General features: G+C 31.1%; 1 protein-coding gene across 1 annotated transcript in view; it reads right to left on the bottom strand.

Annotated features, from left to right (window-relative positions):
- Positions 1-20,793, bottom strand: part of LOC143250644 (serine/threonine-protein kinase Pak-like) — a 46,736-nt gene extending 25,943 nt beyond the window's left edge. The window contains exons 1-4 of the mRNA XM_076501509.1: positions 20,664-20,793; positions 20,309-20,374; positions 16,179-16,385; positions 6,036-6,170 (exon numbers count right to left, since the gene is read on the bottom strand). The gene's annotated coding sequence lies outside the window, so the exon portion shown is untranslated. The remainder of the gene's footprint in view (positions 1-6,035; positions 6,171-16,178; positions 16,386-20,308; positions 20,375-20,663) is intronic.
- Between the last annotated feature and the right edge of the window lie 217 nt (positions 20,794-21,010).

Genomic DNA, 21,010 nt, shown 5'->3' with positions numbered 1-21,010 from the left:
AACATTGTTTATTGTACCCAGGATAGAACACAGAGAAGCAAAACAGATAAACATTGATAAATGCACTGAGGATATAAATTGCAGAGGTAATACAGATGAACATTGATAATTGTACTCAGGATATAAAAAATAAAGGTAAAACAGATGGACTTTGATTAATGTACCCAGGATATAATATATAGACGTCAAAGAGATGAAAAATGATTGCTGTACATTGGATATAACATACTTTGATTATTGTACACAGGATACAAAATATAGAGATAAAACAGATAATCATTGAATACTGTTCCAAGAATATAATATACAGAGGTAAAACAGATAAATATTGATTCCTCTACCCAGGATATAACACAGAGGTAGAGGAGATGAACAATGATAACTATACCTAGAATATAACATATAGAGGAAGTACAGATGATCATTTATTATTGTACCCAGGATATACCAAAGAGAAGTAGAACAGATGAACAATGATTATTATCTAGAAACTTTCAGGTTTCTAGATTCTTTCCTCTTAGAGATATGACAGTCATATTTCTTTTGTATATAGTTTTTAACACAAAAAGATATGCACACTCAAGATGACAAGTAATAATATACCGATGCAAACCCTTAGGGTTCACTTAATATGGATATAAAATTTCAAGTTCATAGATTCTTTTGTCATGGAGCTATAGCAGTAAAACATAAACAGACACGCATGCGCACCATGAGTTTCTTTCTCTACTTGCGATTTTTATTTGTAGTATCAGGAACCATTTCTTCTTTGTGGTGGTTTTCGCTAGCTGACTTCATTAAGAAGATGCACATGCATGTGGATAAGTAATACTCAGTTTACACCTTCAGTATTAGAGGAATATTCAAGTGCTTAGGTTATTTCTCTTTCAAACTATGGCAGTCACACCTTTTCAATTTGTTTTTAAATTAGCTAGTCTCATCATAATAATAAGCTCGCATGTCTATCAGTAATAATACTCAGGTGCACATCTTTAAGGGCCCATTTAGTATGTGTGCAAAATTTCAGGTTTCTAAGCTCTTACCTTTTGCAGATTGTGAGGTCAGATATTCTTTTCTACGTATTTTTACCCTAATTTCCCTTACAAACAGAGATGCACGTGTGTGAATAAGTAATAACACTCAGGTGCATCTTCTCAGGGCTCACTTGGTATGTTTGTTTGATTTTAAATTCATGCAAAGCTACACTAGGGCTATCTGTGGTACCCATCCCTAATTTAGCAGTGTAAGACTAATCACCACCACCAACTACCAACTCTTGGGCTACTCGTTTACAAACAACTAGTGAGATTGACCATCATATTACAATGTCTCCACAACTAAAAGGGCAGATAAAGCCACTCCTCTTTTGTACTTTATCAACAACCTGTAAACCTGCATTTTAAAGAACTTTTGTCATCAACATCATCTATGTGCAAGTTATTCTAATTACATCAAAATTGTCCATTCCTGTTGTCATCATTATTTTTTTACACTTCTAGCATTACAGTAGTAACAATTAAACCTACCCTTATAACCACTTGTATCAATTCATTCATTAACTGTAAAAATGTTAATTTAATAACCTAATTTTATTTTTATTTTCTTATCTATCTTACCTTATTGCTGTTCTTGCTATTATTTTCTAGTATAACAAACCACAATTACAGTACTACTTGCTATGTTTCTTCAACTTGTAACATTTTTTTTAATGTATTAGACATGTTTTGTTTTTTGTTGTTGTTATGCAACTTGCGATTTGAATTGTTACCTTATATCCTGTTGTCTATCAAATGTCTTGCACTTATAGAAGGCTTAAGTGATTTAACTGAAAGCTTGTACATTAATTTGAAAATACTGAAAAAAAGTAGAGACAGTCCAAATACATTATTTAATACAAAGAAAGCTTAGTTTTGAAATAAAACAGTCAATCTAAAAGTAACAACATTAAACCTGTTAATGTCAGTTCAGTAACAAACGTGATGTTATTTACTTCAAAACTTTTGTGACATTGCGAATGAGTAAAGACAAATTTTATTTTTCTCACTGCTGAAAGTAAAGGTTCACACTGGTTTAGTAATAACCTGGGCTCCAGAGGAATCCTTGTTACAGTTTTGTTTTTAAACTTTAGGCATTGCAGATATTTTAATGTGATTTAGATTGCATTACACTCTTACTCATGTCATGAAATAGTACTGATAATGAAAAAACAACAACACAGGTTTGTGTTTTCAATTTCTGTATGTCACCCATTAAGAAAGTAGTTTCATATTGAACTTAAATTATTCTGACATATATTTTTATTAATTTATTGCAATTTGACAAACACATTAAAACCAATTTTACAGTTCTCTGATTCAATATTTTGATAATTAGTTCTTTTAAAAACTATTTGTTGTGATAATTATTAACCATCAAAATTTGTAAAAACACACTACATGTACCTTCCAAGTCCTCATGTTTAATCCTTATTCGGATACTGTTCATTTTTGGTGTTTTAACTGAATTAGTTCAATAAACAGAAGTTGAAATGCAAAATAGAATATATTAAAGATAGGAAAAATATCACAATTAAAAAGACACTAAAACGTTTCATCCTGCAGTGTGGTCTTATTGGAATAAGAATATTGAAATAAAGACATCCGATTTAAAACATTTGATACAATTAGGGTTTGGGAATTTATCATAAGAATAAATATAAAATAAATTAGTAATTTCCTTGGTGTACTATTAAGTATTTTATTTAATTTCCTTTAACATTATTTACAGTGTGTATGATTTCAAAATCATTTATTCTATATGATATTGTTATGAAAAAGAACAACTCAAGAGTTGGTGGGGATGGTGGTGATGACTAGTTCCCTCCCCTCTAGTTTTTAGCACTGAACTGGGAAGAGCTCGTGCTGATAGCCCTCATGTTATTTTGAATAAAAATCATGTCTATTTGAAATAAAAAGAAATAGCTTCTATTTTATGTTAAGCAGGAAGCTACACTATAGCTGCAGCCACCACATGTATTGAAGCTTGGTTTTTATCTTTCAAGACTTATCGCTATGCCACTAGATCCGAAAACACTATCAAATATTCTTTAATACGCAAGATAGAAAATGTCTGAGCTTTGAAACTTTTATAAATGACAATGTGATCACAGTGATTTCTGAGCAGTGGTAACATATAAACACCACTGCTGTTTTATTTGAACAAAAAACACAATTTATCTATGATTTTAATGTTCTGATTACAGCTGCAGAACATGCAACCTTAATTTGTGATGAATGTTGACTTGTAGTGCATCATCCAAATAACAACAGTGTTAATCAAAATAACAAAAACCTTCTATCATGTTCTGCTGATATTATTTTCTAAACTTGTACTTGCAAACAATATGCAAGTGGTTTTCATCATTTGTTTGCAGGTTCCACAAAGCAAGTTAGAGCATCATTTCTGCATGTTGAAGCTCTTTTAGCTCGTAAAAGATGTCTTCGTCTTATTTCCTATGTGTTGAAAACAAATGTTGCTGCTGCAAATATACAAATGAAGAAATACAAATACTTGACTTCTGATTTATCAGCTATGATAAACTTAGCTGTCACTAAATCTGTGTTCTGGAAACAATTTCTATGATACCCATACAACAACTGGAGAAGAAGAATCAATTTGTCAAATTGTTCTGTGATCCTCTGAATTGCACTATTGTAGTGTCTGTCATACACGGACCAATCATTCATTTATTATATTTTTCATGCACGTGGAACACAACTAGTCTTATTCAAGGTAACAGAAGTTTCTTTCTAAATAAATATATCCTGAAATATCTTTGTGTAAAGAAGTAATGACAGAATATTTTTTCAGGCCTTGTTCAACTTAATTTTAAATGTGCTATAGGAAGTTAACAGGAAGAATAACAACAAAAATAGATATTTTCCCATATTTACACAAAAGAAATATTAATTACTAATATAATTTCATTTCAAGTTTAAGCTTTGTACTTTTATCTTTGATAAAACACTTTTGTGATAAGGAAGGAATAATATTTACCTTAAGTTGTATACTATTGTTATGGTTCTGCGTTTTGTTTTCTTATCCATTCCATTAAACAGGTAAGCTTGTGTTTTACTTTAACAGTGAAAAATATTACTGAAAAGTAAACTGATATGTATTTTCAGTCTTGACAGTTACCCTATTCCGACTTTTAGAAGGGCTGACACAAAGTTTTTAAGGGGAATATTGGCCACCATGTTATTTAAGGTTTTTAACCCCACTGAAGAAACTGCATAATTTCTCCTGATTTTAGTAGGAGCATCTTTAGAACAAGGTCACCCAGTTTACAAAAAGTTATTCGCTAAAGTCATTATTTAACGCAAGACAGGGATAAGTACTGTGTCTTTCTAGCCAGGTTTACCAGGCGTTTCATTCTGAGGATTTTTGTCTCCCTGTAAAATTAATATAAAATGTGTTAATTGGTTTTACTTCATCCATGGTGAAAAATCAAATCCCAAACTTTGATGTTACATGTTTGTAAGTTTTTAGCTGATTTACCGACTAATAGAGACTGTTGTGTTAATTTAGAGCAACAAAATAATCAGGTTCAGTTTACTGCCTTGATGTGCTATACATTTTCATCATCAGTGTGATTTTTGTTATTTCACTTGCGACTATAAAACTTTCTTATACAAGTAAGAAATAAACTTTGGTTTTGTAATTGATTTCAAGAACCACTTAAGCAAGTAAAATTGCAGCTATATTTTCCCAGCTTTGAAGACAATAGTGTATTGTATGTGATTGTCTAAAGTATTGTATAGAAATGGGAGAAAATAGTTACAACATTTCTCCACAGAAAGTGTGATCTGATTCAATAAACTTATTAGTTATTTTTCCTGATTGGTTGTCAAAGTGTGCAAGGGCTTTTGAACATTGTCTTTTCTATTTTACCATACTTACAAGAGTAGCAAATTTAGTTTCCAGTAATATAAAAACAGAATGAAGAAATGAAACATTTTGAGAACTAGATGAGTTGTAAGTTCATTCATAACTGTTTCAGCTGTTTAGAAATGTTAAATGTCTTAATGTTACCATTTCAAGTCAATTAGTAGTAACATTGATAAAGATCAATCAAAATTTGACCAGTATTTGTGTAATGTATTAAAACTACCTCTTCTTTCCAAAACCATGCACAGAAAATATTACTACACTTTACACAGACAAGTTAATTTGCTGCACCATGCTATTTTTACAAGTAATGTAAAGCCAAAATTCTTGGACTACCATAAAAGAAATGAAGTTTATATCAACAACTGGCCGATAGCAACAAGGTTGTTTCAATCAGTCATAGTTACCTATAACTAGTATTATAAAACATTTGAGACAACAGTGTTTCACAGATTCTTTTTTCATGAACCAACTGGAACAAGGTTAGGCATTTCTAATTCCATTCCAAACATAATTTCTGAGCTAAGTACCTTAGAATTCAATAAGTGGTCAGCAGATAAAAATCGAGGCTTTGAAGAAAATGAAACAGAACTCCTTGGAAAATGTTTCAGATTGTCATTTCCAAACTCAATTGCTGCATATAGAGAATTTCTGAACATTGGGCACCATATTATATCAGATCAAAAACCATCCCATTATAGCTAATATTCCTGAAATTTGTGTTTTAATATATAGAAAATGTAATACATATAAATTATACTAACACTTTTAAAACATGTTCCCCAACTTCTTTATTTAACACTGCACCACTGCTTAGTGATATGTTTACTGACTTACAATGCTAAAATCTGGGGTTTCATTTCTTGCGGTAGATAGTGCCTGAAACTCATTGTATATCTCTGTATGAAGACTAATAAACACTAATAAATTAAATGTTGTTCACAAACTCTTCTTACATGAATCAAGTGATTTCACTGTTATTTCACAATTATTTGCAGTCCTTTAATTAAACTTGTATCTTAAAATAGTGATATGACACCTTGCATACAACCTGTAATGTACATGAATTATAAAAATAGTGAATTATAAAAATAGGGTTAGATACCAACCAGTTATCTTCTGTCAAGTAAACCAAAATATCTTCTCCAGATTCCTCTACAAATTCCTGGGACTTCTTCATTGTCAAAGAGGGCTTAATCTTGAAAGAATGAAGTTTCACCTTCTTCTGTTATCTTCTCTGTAATCTATGTTTTAGATAACATTTTAGTTTGATAGAAAAGTTGTGTATAATTTCAAGGAATGTTAGACATGATTTGTTAAGATGTCAGAACCTTGTCAATGTTAATGAACTGCAATTTGGATAAAAATAATCAAACTGGAAAACATTATGTCATAAATGAATGTTTTAGCTGTAATAGCACTTTAATGTGATTGATAAGGAGTGCTTAACAGAACACTATTCACTTATTAACACGATTCACTCAAGCTTGTTCTTTGAAATCACAATAAATCAGATTATGTTGCTAAGTTTTTCATATATATTTCTATAACCCAAAAACCTCCAAGAATATTGTACATTGAAACTATGTTTTATTACTTTTATGGAAAAAAAATAGAGTAACTTATTATTTTACAAAGATTTTACCTTTCTATTTTTCCAGTACAGGATGTAATGTGAAAAGCAGGGTTATTTTCAGACCACAAACACATAAAATATTAAAACAATATTAAAGTCATTCTTTGATTTTATTTATTAAGACATTTCTGCACTTTAAGACTATATTCCCAATATATCAAATTCACTTTAAAATATGAAAAATAAAATTGTAGCTTATGTTATTGCCTGTCACTCAATGTTAATTTTTATAAAATCTATGATAGCCTAAAGATAAATAGCCATTACTATGGTAAATATCATTAAATCACGGTCTTGATGCCCACAGTTGTCAGAGACCAAACAGTCCATTCTGTAGCCTTAGGTTCAACAGCAAACAAACCATTTTGGCTTAGCTATTGAAATTTGAGAAACAAAAAAACACGCTAAAGTAATATTGTTTAATAATGTATGAAAAAATTATAAAATCTCATTTTTTTTATCCAAATGTATACAGCTAATAGACCCAAAGTGCAAAAAAGGAACACACTGTAGTTTCATAACATTAAATGACCAGAAACTTTTCATCTCCACATTTTCACCATTGGAGATTAGAAGTGCTTTAGTTTGGATTCCCAATAAAAACACCGACCTTCAAACACACAGCAAATTAGCAATCATCTCATTTTAACACGTACATGAAAATTAAGCCAAAAAATATTGTCTCCATATGCATTCGAGCCAATATAACTTGAAATAAGAAATTATTTCTACATTAGTTTATTAGCATCAGATACTTTTCACCTAAATATTTATCTTTCATATTTATGTTAAAAAGAACTATTCAGCAAAATAACAAATTTAAATGCAATTACTATCATATTGTAAATCATAAACTGACTAAAGAAATGAAATTTCTATTTCAGTACATCCCATCATTATCTAATGTATAAAGCATTTGTTTTAAATCCTGTAACATTTATGAATTATAAATCTTTTTAAATACAAGGTCAGAGGTAGATACTATACAAATGTAAATATATAGAAGTTTATTTTATAAATAAAACTTCTCTCCTTCTTTTACAAATTTATGAAATGGTGTTTAAAAGGAATACATTCCATCAAGATCTGGACCTTCACCTAATCCACTTTGTACAAAGTTACAACAGAATGAGTTCTTGTATACAAAACAAACTGCAAAAACAATTACTTTTACAAAATAAATAATAATGCAGAGAAGTCTACATACTTTTTCCATCTTATATAAAACTACTAAAAACTTCCATAATATCAAGGAGCTAAACCTCCAAAGCCTTAATATGCCCAAAATGTAGCAGTGAAATTTTAAAACTTTTCATATAAGGGAGGAAGGAAGCTTTATTACAAATCAATGACAAAATAGAAAATTTTGCACTTTCTTGCAATGTACTTTAAAAATACAGTTTTTGAACCATTTGTGTTGATAACTAAAAAGAAGCAACAAAGTTTACAGGTTTATTAATACAAAGTCAGAGGTAGATATCATACAAATGTAAATAGATAACAGTTTACAGGTTTGTACCTTTGTTTTGTATACTGACAAGTTGTACCAGTGAAAGCAGGTAATATAATTAAATATTACAAATTTGATGGAGGAAGCCAAATAAAAACTTACACTTAGTTATTTGGAATTTTATGAGTTATTCTATCCAGACAAAGAAACTTGAAACCATATTATGACATTTATAATTTTATTTTGTATGCAATTTTGGATTAATTATCACAGAAATTTTCAAAACATAAGATATTCAGGGATGGATAGGATTAATACTGAAAATTCAGGAAATATTAGTGAAAAAAGGAGAGATATCTCCAGGAAAACTAATTGCAATGAAATTACCGAGTTACTTCAGTATATATACAATCAAAGAATAATTTCTAAAGCATATCTCATGAGTGCTTTCCAATTAATCAACCTAAAGCCAGAATACTTTGACTATCACTAGACAGAACTGTCACATTCAGGTTTGTAATATCTCCAACATCAGTTTCCACACATTCCTGGTCTTTACAACTCAGTCTTTCCATGATAAAAATGTGAGGGAATTCTCTACAATTATTAACATGTTAAAAGAGTTGGAGATGCTGCAACTTACTTTTCCAGATCTTCAGCAACTGTAAATTAAGACACACAACTGATCAACAGAGACATAGAAATGAACATATTTGTTAAACAAGGTTTTTCTGCTTCATCCATATAATAGTTTCAAAATGTATTCTGACAAAGCAATCTTAACAGGTTCATAACATCCATGATGTAAAAGTTGGTTCGGTACCCACTGACCCCACCCACCATGGAGCCCTACAAGGGGACGCACTACAAAGTCACACAAGGACAATGCAGCAACGCCAGGGTTTGGTGAGCACTATACCCAAACACCAGCATCAGGCACAATGTCCACAACACCCTTTGAGAACTTCCAACACTGGTACTTGGTTGACTCTAGCCCAAGTGGACCAGCCGATTGACCCAAGGGGGACCACCCAAAGGCCGCCCGTCTACAGGAATTCGAGGCCAAAGTGGTGTGTTAGGGTTGGACCCCTCAACCACCAGGATCCTCTCCTCCCCTTCACGGGTCGCCACACACGGCAAACACGTGGATGGATGTTTAGATCACAGAGAAGGTAACCAGATAGAACAAAACCTTCCCTGGGAGGTCCCCTCACCATGTACAGCAATCCACACCGATGGGGGAAGGATCGAAAGATTTACTTTTCCATAACATGTGTGTGAGAATGTAAATGTACTTGCTCCCCGCTAGTACAACGGTAAGTCTACGGATTTATAATGTTAAAATCAGGGGTTCGATTCCTCTCGGTGGGCTCAGCAGACAGCCTGATGGAGCTTTGCTATAAGAAAAAACAAACATAAATGTACTTGAGTTTATAAATATTGAAACGCATGCCCTCACGTATATTTTCCTTGTGTATACACATACACACGACCTTTTTACTGCTATTTAATTATTTAATATTTATCATCATTCATTTTTATATTTAATTTTTAGAATGTAGATTACTATGCAACTTTCAAACTTTAGAAACATGGCATTGTTGCCTCCAAAAATGTGATATATTTTAAAGTTTTTTTCACCCCACCTTCCACCAGCTAGTTCAGCATTAAAAAGCTTAAACTCTCAAAGTAGTTTCAGTAGCCAAATTGTGTTTGGTTTAGTTTGTTTTGAATTTCACGCAGAGGAGGGCTATCTGCACTACCGTGGTGTGTAAAATGCAGATAACTCATTGCGTAGTTTTAACAAACTTAAATTAAACAAACAAAAATAATATTAACCTGATTCTGAAGTAATACAGATTTTATAATTCACTCAGTTTCTTCTTTTTGTCTGTTGTAGAAACACACTTCTAACATTTCAGGTTTGATAATCTTGTGTTACATGAAAGTTTAAAGTCACTAGAGGCCCGAAATGATAAAAACATTAAAAACTATTTATTATTTACCACTTGTTTATGGGGTATTTCTTTTTTCCTATTTCCATTTCATTTTTAATACAATACAGCAGACAGTCTTTTTATGACGCATGACCTGCATCAACCCTTTTTAGTCACAAAATATACGAAATACTGATAATACATATAGAGTCATATATTAAATATGGTAACTCAACTTCTGTAGATAATAATTAAAACCTCCAATGGCGTGAAAGTGCTGTCTGTTATAAAACTGTATAATTTGTTAAAATTGCTATTGTTTCATTTGTATGTGTATAGATGTTTTTCCCGATTGATACTGAATCTGAAATGACCACGAAAACTGACATGTTAGATGCAATTGCATTTTTAAATCATTCAATGAAATATGTGAAAGGCAAATGAATAATAAAGTGCTTTCGAAAAAGTGGATTTATTCTTGATAATGTCATAGATAGTGGAGACGTTATTTGTTATAATGATTCTAGTGAAATCCAAACTTTGAGAAGACTGATGCAGATGATTCTGTACACGTGAAAAGTTTTGTGAAATCTCCCAAGAATGTTTTAAACAGAAACTAACGAATTTGATTGAAAATCTATAATAGAATTGCAAGATTGTAAAAGTACAAGAGATTCAGAAAATGAACAAAATGGAAAAGATAGTGAGGAAATATAAATTCCTACTTCATCGCACGTGTTAAGTTGTATTAACACTGTCAAAATGAAAGGGGAAAATGAACTTCATGAAAAGACTACAGAATTGGTGTTCAAGTACAATAGAAAGTCCACTAAAAAAAATGAAACAGTTGAGACTGAACACGTTCTTCAAATAAATTTAAGATCTTGTGTAATTATGTATTTTTAATGTCTATATTTTTCTTATTCTAATAAACATAGCAAAAACAGTATAATAAGTTCATCCACAAACATCTTACTTTCCTTGAGTCAAGCCAATATAATGTTCCACTCAAAAATTATATATAATAAGGAAATGCATGCTCAATGTGTAAGCTGGAAAACCTGCTTAAGCCAGAAGTTTTGCTTGGTCCCGTGCGATCCTGCCTTACACACACTTTACTGTATTAAGGTAAGTGGTACTGATTTTCCTTTTATCCTAATGTTATGAAATTTCCTTTTGAAAGTAAGTTGTTTTAAAGAAAAATATAAAGTGAAACTTAAATAATAATACAGGTGATACTCAGATATAGCAAAAATTGTGAAGGTGGTACATGAATGACTGAAGTTTGAAACACTTATCTAGAAAGAAGTGTTGTTCATTGAAAAAAAAATTCTATTTCAAGAGTGTTAAGAAAGAGTGAATTAGAAAAGAATAGTTTTCTGTATCTTTGTTTTTCTTCAATTCTTCATGTTCATTTTTCTACCTAAAGAATTTTTAAATGTTTAGAAGTTCACTCTTTGATATGACACTTAAACTGTGATCTAATGCCAAAAATTTATAAAGAAATGGATTGGTTTTGTGATTTGCTTTAACACACTAAACAATGTTTAAAGTCTTCCGAATAATGATGCATTTAAGTATCATATAAGCTACTAATAATTTAACAAACTTAACTTTTTCTGTACAAAATAAATTTCAACAACCACAAATAAAACAATGTGAACTAAAACATGCATGAAAGATGAATAAAGGTATGGTGTAGAAATAGTGTTACAGCTAAATCTTGTTATGTTGAGAGAAGTTATTGGTAGGAACACAATATTTAAGTTATTTTAAAGTCATATGTATATATGCAGTGATATAGATGTGGGATGTTGTGGGAAATCACTCTCCTGATTTCTAATCTTATGTAAGACTAGTAAATTGGAGGTTAAAGTTGAAAAACAGTGTATCCCCACTGCAATGTTGATCCAACTTCACCAGTTACCTCCAAAACCTACAATACAGTTTTTTTTAATCCCACATTGAAAGCGTAGAAGAAAAACATCTGGAAACAAAAGAACAGGATGCAAAGAATAGATGTGAGAGACTGTACTACAACTGAATTCTTTGTCCATTGAAGAAAATTGTGGTACATGTGAATGGAAAACAGTGTCAAAGTGATGTGTGAAAAAACAATGGAACTGCTTCCAAGAGTAGAATGACTAAGGCACAACAGATCACATTCAGCAAACCAACTACATCAAAATCTATGTTACTGGGAACTGACATCTATGCAGGGATAGGGTGAGGAGCATACTGTCTAAACTTCAAGTTCAGAAGGTGCAATAACATTAATAACAACAATTACCATCAAAAGGTAAATAAAACCCAAGAATAATATAAGAATAATAAAAAAAAATAACTTACCTAGCCAGTCATATGGAAATTTGAAGATTGGTACACATCAAAGAAGACAGCCCAAAGAGGATGAAATGGTGATACTATACAAACATGTCCCAATGTAATGACTGAGAATGACTGTAGTACATGCCAGAAGCATGAAAACAGTATCGATATGGCTATATTGGTATGTATAATACTCTGACAAAGTTTGCCCTGTAATGTGTGAGCTATTCAAATGCAATGTATATAGAACACATTAATCAGCTGTGTCCATACATCTCAGACAAACCCTTAGTTTATTGACTAGGAAACTGGAGATGAAACCAATGAGTCAGAGGAGGACGAGAACATTGTTTCTAATTCTTACATCCTGCATGAGAATAGAGAAAGGAAACTGTACCTGTACAGAACATCTGAAGATTAAAAAGAGAAAATATCCAAAGATAGGACAACACAAATCTAACATAGCTTATCCAAATATTAGATGGAATATAATTAAAGGCCAATTTATGAGAGAGGAACAATCACAGCCACAACAACACAAACAACCAGTACCAGGCACAAATCATAAGGTAGGTTATCATGTAATTTGTCCTGGTGTTCAGAGGAACTGAGGGAAGTGAGATAAAAATGGAATTGGAGAATACAACATTTAACTAGTTTAACCTCCATTTTGTCAGTCTCACATGATTAAGACAAAAATTGAGCATAAGTGGAAAGGTGGATGTTTCCAAAAACTGAATAAATAAAGTGAAACAAAAAAAAAATGAAAATAAATTAGAGAAAAAACATTACACCAACAAGGGAAATAGCAAAACTGTCCTTGAATTTAGCATTTCAGCTCTCAACACAATGTTTTGACATAAATAACAAGGCATTAGGTGTTACTCTACTCATCCCAACCTACATTATAAATATAATTCCCATCCTGCACCCTTTATGTTACCATCTGAAATTTCAATGGTTCTAATGAGATCCACAGAGTAGCAGGTATTATATAAAGTTAATAACATAAAGCAAAAAAAAAAAAAAAAAAGATATTGCACACATGTGTAATAACTTATCTGTAATGTTATTTGAGATTCTCCCTCATAAAAAGGTACCCCTCTAGGAAATTTTGTTAATTTGTTATATCTTTCATCAGATAACAAAACATAAGTAAAACTACATGTTTTTAAAATGGACTCAATAAGATCTGTTCAAATATGATCTCAAATCCTAATTTCAACATCATTCAAGGTGGACTCCTGAGTGCCACTGAGTGCAGAAGGCTCAGAAGCTATATACACACCTCAGTTCTTTTTACGACCTCAGATGGATAATACAGTAATGTATCATATTCATGTTCCTAGATTTTGAAAGAAGATTCCCCCCAACAACAGTTTACACATCAATAAAAACATATTTCCAGTAGCTTCTCAGCATAAACACCACATGGTGATATGGTAGTTTGATAATATCCAAATAATGTGTAGCATATGCTTCGTAATAACATAACTTCATAACATTTTGGCATTACACAGTTAACACTTTTTTATGCAGTCAGAATTTACTCTTATGATATGTAGTACTAACTCTGATCTGCCCACCACTGTATCAAAACTAGGTTTCTAGTGGTATAAGTCTGCAGACATACCATTGGAGAGCCACATAGTGCTACTAAGTAGCAATAGCATGAGTATATTAATTTCATTTGAAAAGCAAAAAGGTAAATCAGTTAGCAGTGTAACTTATAGGCTATTAGGTATTCCACACAGTACTTGTTTTTGGCGTTTCAACATTACTTTTGCACACTTAATATTGCATCTAAATAAAAATATTAGAAATTGTGTAAAATATTATTTTCCACATAAAAAGAACAAAGGATAATTAGTTGTAAATTTACTTACTTATATTTGATGTATTTGTTATAATATGGATAAGTCCTAAACTTCAGGAATGTCATGTTGTAGCTTAATTACACCTAATTTGAATAAGATCATCTCAAATGTCCAGCATTCTTAAATTAGCAATTTTAAATATCCAAAAATACTAATGTGTATAATGATAAGATATGCTTTCTACATCCACAAAAAGTTTGCATAATGTTTAAAATCACAAACTAAAAGAGAAGTGGACAGCAACAGTATCAGATGGAATAAGTAAACAAGTCATAGACTTCAGGAACTAAAAACAGGGATTAACAGTATACATTAGGTTTTGTTGTCATACCACAGTCACTAAAGTGCAGATCAGAGAATTTGCACAAGACCTTTATGCGATTCTCTTTGGACTCTCAACAAAATTCTGCATGCTTCAATTGTTCCCAAAACACTGTCAAGCACACCCTTGAGGCCAAGACAGGAAAATTTGAACATAGGAATGGAAGAGGCAGAACACTTAAAACTCAATGGTACTGACGTTAGGTATCTTTGTTTATTCTGCCTTTTGTACAAAGGAAAGACTAATTTATTTTAACATTCTTTAGAAGTTATTAGAAGCCTTTCAACATTTTTATTTGCATAAAAATTAACTGGGATATTCTAATGCTACAAAACTTATTTATGAAGGAACATTCATGTTAACAAAATGTGTATAATAACATTTGTAATACAAAATATGCTATAAATAATAATGACAGACTGCTTGCTTCTTTAATAACAGTGTAATAGGAGCATAAAGACATTTGTAGTTAATTTTTCTCAGATATCCCTCTTTGTGTAACACTGAAGTGAAAGACTGCATGATATATTTCAACTAATTTTATCTTGCTACAAGTGAGTAAAATTTTAGTTATTAGCTTTAGAAGCTATGTTTAATATTTTTATAAATTAATACACACACATGCACACTACACATACATGTGGTGAATTAATACAATATTATCATGTTTAACATCTAAGTTACTAGTCCTTTATTGTTGACATAATATTTATTTTCTTTGCATCTGTACCACAGCTCTATAGCATTTTTAATGCTGCGAAATCTTCTATTACAAAACTATAATTTTAAAGCTCACCACACATCCTACACATTGCATAACCTGACCAATGTATGAGGATGGTGGTTTCACAGTGCACATTACAACAGTGCAATAGCATTAAAATCCATAAGCACTACTTCTAGTTACTAAAGTGGTATTTATTATTTTGTGCAAACAAGAACACCTGTTTCATCTTCAACATGCTTAACCCTAATGCTACAGACAGGAATCAAAAAGCATGTCATCTTATTTGTAGACTTACATTCAAAATCTTAGTGGATTACTATTTTATAAATATATGTCAATACAGTTGGTGAATCAAACAACTTGGTACATACATCACTACCATCTTTGAAAATGCTCTGAATGTCAAAGTGAAGAAATTCAACCACGCATGGGTAAACAGCTGGAACAACTTCAACTCTCTTAAATTAGCCAAATGTCTAGTGATGTGCATGAATGGATTAAGGAGATTCCCACTGTCCCTATCTACTATCTAGCAAAACCACAGCCAAGGGAACTGGCTTGGAGAAATCAGCATAACCAGTCAAAAGTTCAGAGTTCCTCCTGCACAATTTCTCAGCCTTTGCAAAATGTATTCACAAGTAAACTTGTTTTTTCGTTGTTGTTGTTATAGTCTCATGAAGAAAGGGTGATGTTTGAAAGCTTTTTTTTTTTAGACTAGATACAGTTTACTTAATAAAAATGATTAATTACAATGGAATTTTGTGGTATGGATAAAACAACTTATGATTTAGTATTATTTCAAAACGGTTACAAAAAAAAACACTTTTTTTTACATACTCCTTTTGGAAGTTTGAAACTAAGGTGGTGAAAATACATATTCAAATACCACATGTCTACTGAATGACTTGATATCATAACATTCATTTCAACTTCTACGACTCAATGATATAAGCTAGATAAGAAAAATTTACTTACCGCAAAATTTTTCATTAAACATTTTTTCAAATCAGGTGGTTAAGGCACTCAACTCTTAACACATGGGTTGCTGGTTTGAATCCACATCACAACAAACATGTTGGCCAATCCCACCATTCACTGGTAAAAGAGAAGCCCAAGAGTTGGTGGTGGGTGATGATGACTAGTTGCCTTCCCTCTAGTCTTACATTGCTAAATTAGGGAAGACTAGTACAGATAGCCTTCGTAAAGCTTTGCTCGAAATTAAAAACAAATGAATCTCTGCACAGACCAAAAAGTTATATTCAAACAAATAACTAACAGATGGTTAGAATAGCTAAATAAAATGGTCAAAATCAGTAAGATTGTGTACCTTTATACTGGAATGAATATAAAGTATAATAGTTTCAGGTGAAACAGTTCCATTAATTTAAATTAGAATTCTTCTACATTTTGAAAATAATTAAAATATATAAGAATGAATTAATTTAGGATTTAATAACTTGCTGCTCAAATATCACTTTGTAACACAAAAAAAATTATTTCAAACAAATATCAAGATGGTTAATTCATTCAATGTGCTCACTTGGTCATTCAGTGCAATTAACTTATCCCCTTCTCTTCAAGTCTTCTTATGATCATGGGCCAAAGGCTATGTCATCATTTTTATAGATACATTTAAAATTCTATTGAAAAACTATTTTATAAATGCATGTCAATAAGTTTGGTTTCAAATTGCAAATTATAATTCAAATTTTAGTATTATATATTAGTTAGATTTTTAATTTAAAAGTAAATATTGAAGAAAACAATTTCTAAATATCAGTTTTTATAGATTATATGATGTGCTCAAATTAGAGTTTGTGATGTCCAAATACCAAGTCTACAGTTTCTAATGAGTTAGGAACTCAAATTACTGATATTGTAAAGCTATAACAGGGAAAATTGAATCTCCCATCTTTTCTGCTTGCTGCATTTACTAAATTAGTCTCAGTGCCCCTACCTACCTCTTTCCATTTTTGGAAGCACTTGTTTATGTACACTTCTGTCTATGACTCAAACAGAGCTAAGTTACTGAGTTTTATAAAGTATAGTGCAATTCTAAGGTACTGATTTAGTAATTTATGACCTTTTGTTATTTTGATATGTATACATGCTAAATCTAAAAGATTACTGTTATTTTGTTCCACATCCTCCTGTGAAATTTGATAAGACAATATTCAGTACTGAGTCAAGCCTCAAATGAGTAAAAAGTTCAAAACTAGAAAATATTATTGTTTACTCCACTTCTTTATTTACTGTTCTGTATTTTAAGAAAACTTAAATTTAAGAACTTTATAACTTAGTTGTGACTATTTTACAAAATACTAGTTCACACAAATACAGCCAATACAGGTCACTTTGTAAAGACGAGTTTTAGGTTCTTGGATAAAGTAAGGAGTGCATGTGTACTGAATCACAGCATCACATGTAATGTCAGCCAGAAACAGCTGTAGAGTCAATTTAATAAAAAGTATAAACATATATATAAATGGATAATGTTATGAGATTTTAAGTATTCAAACAAAACCTCTGTTTTTAAATTTTAATGTTTAGTCATTCCAGAAAGAAAATAGTGTAATTCATTGGTAGGGTTAATTGAAAATTTCAAATGAATCTTCCTTTGATCTTCAAATCAGCACAGTTACCTTATGAATACTGATGTACTGTTTGTCATCTTAATAGAATTAACAACTGGAAGAAATTGCTCTGAACTGAAAATTGAGTGAAAATAAGTGACAAGAAGATAATCTTTGTTACCTTATTTTCAGTGTTTATTTAATTAAACAGAATTTTATGCATCAGTATATATTTCATAATGTCTACACGATACATAAATTACAGATGACATACATCATTCTCTTGGCTTCAGTATATTCATGGACCATGTTTAACTCTGTTAAATTTGATAACTTCAGTCAACTTTAAATGAGTTATTACAATAAAAAGTATTTAATTAAATACTTTATTTAATACTGGAAACATGAAATAATAAAAACAATAATATATATTTTTTAATTTGGTGAACTTAAACAATGGCATATTTGGTTACTTAAATAAGGACAAAGACAAAATAAACTTAACTAATTTTATTATGCACATGCATTTTTGGTATTTGAGGACACTGAGTAGGGTAATAACTATCTTTCCCAAAACATAAGCTTGATGTGTAATATTTTTCCAAATTGTTTGCCAAGTTCAACAGTTTTAATAAACTAAAGAAATGTAAGCAAAAATATAAAGGACTCTTTCCAAAATGATTGCAAAGTTATTTAAAATAAGCTTATACAATAATTTTGATCCAAATAGCCTGTATCTAAATCTGACATTACAGTAAACTATAACTTCATGGTTGAGTAATTACTGTAACGTTGCTCATCAGACTGCTATAATTTTATATTTCACTACTTTGATATGATGATCTCTTTATCACATCAACAAAGTTACACAAAAATTATGTCATAGTGAAACAGGAATGCTGTAACTAATTAAGACTTGAGATACTTCCTCAGGCAATGTTTTATATTTTATACTTGTGAAGAATATCAAAGTTTTAACTAAAGAAAATAGCAAGTAACATTAATCATTAGGTTTACCATAGATAGTTACAAAAATGACTTGTCCACTGCCTATAACTTTTACTTATAATGACATGTTCTAGCAAATATTTAAAAGTTAAAATTGAATCAAAATAAAATGGCTTGTTTCACATAAAAAGTCAATGCAAGTATTAACATGATAAAGAGTAATATTATAATCTGCAATTATACCACTGATGAATACAAGCAACTAAAAATAAATTTGTCAAGTGTGAAACAAGTTCTAAAACATGGATCAATATTTTTTCATGTTTAACTTTCATTTCAGTGTTGATACAGAATTTAGTAAGTTTCACAAACTGATTGATATATAGGCCATCTAATTTATGTATAAATCTTCAAACTCGAGTTTTATTGTGCGAGAAGATTGCAACACTAAAATCATTCAGTGTCAAAGTCTTTACAGATAGATACAAGTTTCTTCCAGGAAACTGTTTTAAACTGATCACTTTCTTGACAAAAGAAACAGACACTTCATAATTATGTTACTGAAGACCCAATCCAGGAACTTCAAACTACTTTTTCCTAGCAAATTACAACTTGTATGAAAAAAAGAGATTCTCATTTAACATTTAGATGTGTAGGCATAACAAAGAAATAAAAATCTAGACTAGCACTTCCTGGATTCTTGTTATCCACATCTCCTCTTTAATACACACACACACACCCTATCTTAAATAAAGAGATACAATACACACATACAGATTAAAAGGTTGTGTGTTGTTGCAATTACTTATTACTTCATTAATAAAAAATATTAAAATGATTAATTTTGCATTATTACACAATCAAGTGCACCCTAACTGCTATTGTTCCCTCCACCTACACTTTTGGAAATGTTAATCAAGACCATATTAATTGTTCTCCTGCAAATAATACATACCCTAACTGCTTCATTCATAATACAGAGAATACAAATAAGTAAATCATACACTGGCCCACTGGTTGCAGCTGTAAACAAGCTACTGTAAGTCACTTCAGCTTCTTCTTGTAGCCTTTGTATGCAAATTCTTATGGCAAAGAACAAAACTTTTATTGGTACACATGACAGCAAACAATGTAACAGAGACACAGAGCAAATGATTCTTTCTATTTCTTTTGCTACTGCTTTGGTGTGTGTGAGGTGTATGTGTTTTCTTATAGCAAAGCCACATTGGGCTATCTGTATCCACTGAGAGGAATCAAACCCCTGATTTTAGTGTTGTAAAGACGAAGACTTACTGCTATCCAAGCTAGGGGCACTGCCTTAGTTAATGGATGCTTTACCATCAAAACTAATAAACATGCCTCTAAAACAACATCACGTGATGAGTTTTTCCCATAAATGTCGACAACTTTACATTTTTTGTGTCATTTTAAATGTAACTGTTCGTCACATATATAAATTTTATACATACAACAGATTATAAAAAACACTAATATATTTTAATATTACCTTAACTGTAGCATGTGAATAATAGATACAAATTAAACTTATATCTCTAGAGTGATCACTCTTAATCAGATACGTACTTGTACGACGGTCGACTCCTGTTATACCTTCTGCGCGTTGACTGTTTCTCACAGAACACGGTAAACCTGTATAACAATGGACAGATAGTTCAGTTCGGCTAGACATATGATAATTTCTAGTTAGAACGGATAAGTTGATGTTTACGTTTTATAAACTGGCGACCAGAGTAACAAACGTGGTGTAACTGTAAGACATGTACTGTTGACTGTAACATAACATTAAATAGATCCTGTCGATTACTGTTCACTTCCAGGCTACGTTAACGACGTCTGATTTAGTTTATCACAGTAATGAGATATATACACCAACACAGAGTTAATCAACTAAAAGGTTTAACGATATTCACGAACTTACATTCCTTAGACTGATCTTTATTCGATTCGATCGTTCTAACAACTATTAACAAAAAATCCTGTTAACAAATGAATATTCCAACCCCCATACCACCATGCTTGTTTTTATATTTTTCTTCCTTGACTTAAGCACCACGTAGTGACTAACAGATCTATGGTTTGGGTTTCTCTTATTTAACATAAAATGGTGAATTTGCAAACCATAAAATCACAAACGCCTGTGCAAAGTATCAACTAAATCTATCTTGAAATTCTTTATTATTAATTTTTCTTCAGTTAATCAATGTAGAACTACTGCATTTAAGACTATAAGAAACATTTATTGCATCATAAATACAGAAATAATAG

This window comes from Tachypleus tridentatus, chromosome 5 (assembly GCF_004210375.1).
Source record: "Tachypleus tridentatus isolate NWPU-2018 chromosome 5, ASM421037v1, whole genome shotgun sequence".
Lineage (NCBI taxonomy): Eukaryota > Metazoa > Arthropoda > Merostomata > Xiphosura > Limulidae > Tachypleus > Tachypleus tridentatus.
Note: the sequence above shows the minus strand (reverse complement) of the source record. Positions and strands in the feature narration are given on the sequence as shown.